The sequence below is a fragment of the Gossypium arboreum genome, chromosome 7 (assembly GCF_025698485.1).
Source record: "Gossypium arboreum isolate Shixiya-1 chromosome 7, ASM2569848v2, whole genome shotgun sequence".
Lineage (NCBI taxonomy): Eukaryota > Viridiplantae > Streptophyta > Magnoliopsida > Malvales > Malvaceae > Gossypium > Gossypium arboreum.
Window position 1 is genome coordinate 7,552,558 of NC_069076.1, and position 3,505 is coordinate 7,556,062.

Genomic DNA, 3,505 nt, shown 5'->3' on the forward strand with positions numbered 1-3,505 from the left:
AATATTCAGAAGAGTTCAGAGTAATACTTACAGACTTGAGCCGGAGATTCGGAATGCCACCTTCTAAAGATCTAAATTTTGAAAATCGAGTTTTTCGCATTCTTTATAAAATTTTAGCTTTCGAAAATCTTTGTTTTTGTAAACCCATTCCACAGCCGAGTTGTTGCAACCTAGGCTTTGATACCACTAAATGTAGCACCCCAAACCCGGCCCAGAAGTTATAGCCGGATCCGGCATGCCACATCAAAAACGTTAAAAAAATTTCCATTCTAAGTCCAGAAAATCGTACTTGATGTTCAAAAGATTAATTCATTAAGGGTTAAAGTGAATGGAAGTCATGCACCGGTAGGAAACCGGAAAGAGGTCTTGAGTCCATCGGACCGCTAAGTACCAAGCTCCTTCGATCCAATCCTAGACATGCATACCACCATTGCCACACCTTAACGTCATGGATATTTCTAGGATACCGATTTGATTAAGTCATTTTAGGAAAAGTGATTAATTTTGGAAAATACTTTCATTGCGGAAGCTTTGTTTGTTGTCGTGTTATTTTGAAATCAATTGTTGTTTTTGAAAACGCGCCCTAAAGCTATCCAATTTCGACAGTTAAAATAAGTAATACCTATTTTAGTAATACATATTAAAAACCATCAAAAATAAATAAGCGGCCTTATTACATTTAAAAACCCAAAACTTCAAACGTAAATAAAAGGATGTCCAGTTCACCAGAAAAAATCAAACTTTCGAGCGGTGGCCACTCAAATTCCCTCACAGCTCCAAGCCCACTATGGTTGGGGATTACCTACGTGGATGAAAATAAAAGGGGTGAGTTTGGGGAAACTCAGTGTGTAAAATATCCCAACCATAGCCTATATCAGCTCAAACCACAGAAATAGAATAAGTTGGCCTTAGCCCAGCACAGAATTCAAAATAAAGCCCATAGGCCCATAATGAGCGAGCAGATATTACATGTTTATGCGAAACCCAACCCAGATTCATCCATAACACCCCATACAGCGTTACACCATGTGGGGAGACTACTCGACCCACCCAACCGCTACACACCACAGAATTTGCAGCATGGCTGCCAGAACAGATAATGTGACAGAGTCACCAGATACAGATAATCGTGGCAGGGACACCAGAACAGATATATGTGGCAGAGCCACTAGATCAGATATTTGTGCTAGAGCCACCAGATCAGATATTTGTGGCAGAGCCACCAGATCAGATAATTGTGGCATAGCCACCAGAACGCTTCCTCCATAATATAACCCATGTCCCCATGCAACAGATATATAATCATGGCATACATCATACAGAATCAGATCGTCATGCTTTTCAGTCAAAATTAACCCTAGGGGTATAACGGTAATTTTACACCTAGGGGTATAACAGTAATTTTCCATACATCGGGGTATTATAGTAATTTAGCTACTTTTAGCGTTTTCATGCATATCCTAACTATTTACGTACTATCAGAACACTTACCGCGCATACTTACCGAATTGGGCCCGTTGGCCCATGAACCCGATCTTTGGCCCATTAAGCCCAAATTATCAAAATGTACGAAATCGCGCGTACTACAGTTTATTACTTTAGATTACCAAATATACAAACCCAACTATCTTACGAGCATTCGCACACTCGAAAATTCCCAAAATACCGACTTTTCGGCATTTCGGCTTTTCGGCTTTTGCCATTCTAGTCTATGAGACGATGTCAGTTACACACCTGTTTGCGACGATATGCTGACGAGATCCACACACAAACCGCCTACAATTGGATTACTAACACGTTAATCTAACTATTCAAATACAAACTACGTATTAACCCCTTACAATATTCGGCCAACCACACCTACAGATCATAGTAAGCTTATAAGAAATCAATAAGCAACTCATTAACAAATTTTTGTCAATGTTCACCACATAATCATAATTTCACTGCAAGCTGTCTTCCTGAGCAACAGTCACTAAATTATTTATAACTGGAGCTACGAAACTCCAAATCAAGTGCCGTTAATTTTCCCTGAAAATAGACTCATATATCTTTTATCCATAAAATTTTCAGAATTTTTGGTATGGCCAATCAATACCAGATTTTTCTTAAAGTTTCCCATGTTTCACTGTTTGACTAATCTGACCACTCTTCATTACGAATCAAATTTCTCATTGTACAGAATTCAAAATATGTTCTTGTTTATTTCATTAGAAACTAGACTCAATAAGCTTTAATTACATAATTTATTCAGCTTCTAATTCATCTCCCACAATTTATGGTGATTTTCCAAAGTCACGTTACTGCTGCTGTCCCAAGCAGATTTATTACCAAATCACTCTTTCACACATACCTTGCATGCATGTTATTTAAACATGTATATCACCAATCAATCATCACATATCTATGATTTTACTTAAGTATAATCTCCATTTCATCATTTTAAAGCACAACATGTTAGCTGATTTTTCCCTTTAACATCTAAGGCACATGCATGCTCATTTGTTTGGCTCAACTTCACCTATCTTCCATTTTTCATCAAAAGAACATGAAACAACAACCATTTCCTTCATTTTAATTCATGACTAAATGCTCACAACACAACTAAAAATCAAAATATACTTCAAGAGTTAAGGTAGAATCAAGAAGAACTCATGAACCTCAAAATAAGAAGCAAGGTACCAAGAACTTACCTTCAATTTTCCTCCTCCTAATGATCGAATGCTCAATAGCTTTCTCCTCTCCTTTCTCTTCTTTAACTTTCAGCTATGATGAACAAAGATGGACAAAACTTTGTTCTTTTCACCCCTTTTTCTTTTAATAAAACTTCATATTTCATCCATTTAATTCTTTAATACAAAAGACATGAAATTCTTATCATGAAACATTTACCTAACCCATTATCATGAAACATTTACCTAACCAATTATCATGGAACATTTACCTAACCTATTATCATGGAACATTTACCTAACCTATTATCAATTTGTATCAATTTATACCATAAATTATGGATATCAAGTGCACATTTTGTCTACAACAACATGATGGCTGGCCACTTCATGTAAAATGGGAGATTTGTCATGCAAATCCTCCTATTTTGCACTCCTATTTATTTGGCCACTTCAATTTAGCCTATAGCATTTTCAAACATTTTCACATAGGTCCTATTTCATAATTTCACCCCCTTTTTCTTATGGAACAAAAATTAACTAAAATTGTCGGGTTCTATCTTAAGTTTGGGCTTTCTAGAGGCCCACTAACATAATTAAACCTATGCCAACATTCACAGAATTCCCAAAAATTGGGGCGTTACAAATAAATCTAAACATTTATGATAAACATGTGATATATATCTGATACGTTATGCATGAAAAATTGTGACACATATAATTTATGCTCTCAATTTATATTATATTTATTGTATTTTGTATCTACATCTGTGTTGGGTTGTAAAGGTTGCATAGAGGAAGTGGTTCTATAAAAAGGCAATAAATCGCCTATT

The 3,505-nt window shown here is 36.0% G+C and overlaps 1 long non-coding RNA gene across 1 annotated transcript; it reads right to left on the reverse strand.

Annotated features, from left to right (window-relative positions):
- Positions 1-1,256: 1,256 nt before the first annotated feature.
- Positions 1,257-2,822, reverse strand: LOC128295070 (uncharacterized). Its single transcript, XR_008285373.1, has 2 exons — positions 2,694-2,822; positions 1,257-1,776 (listed from the first exon to the last, which is right to left on the reverse strand). It is a non-coding gene; the product is annotated as an uncharacterized LOC128295070 (long non-coding RNA).
- Between the last annotated feature and the right edge of the window lie 683 nt (positions 2,823-3,505).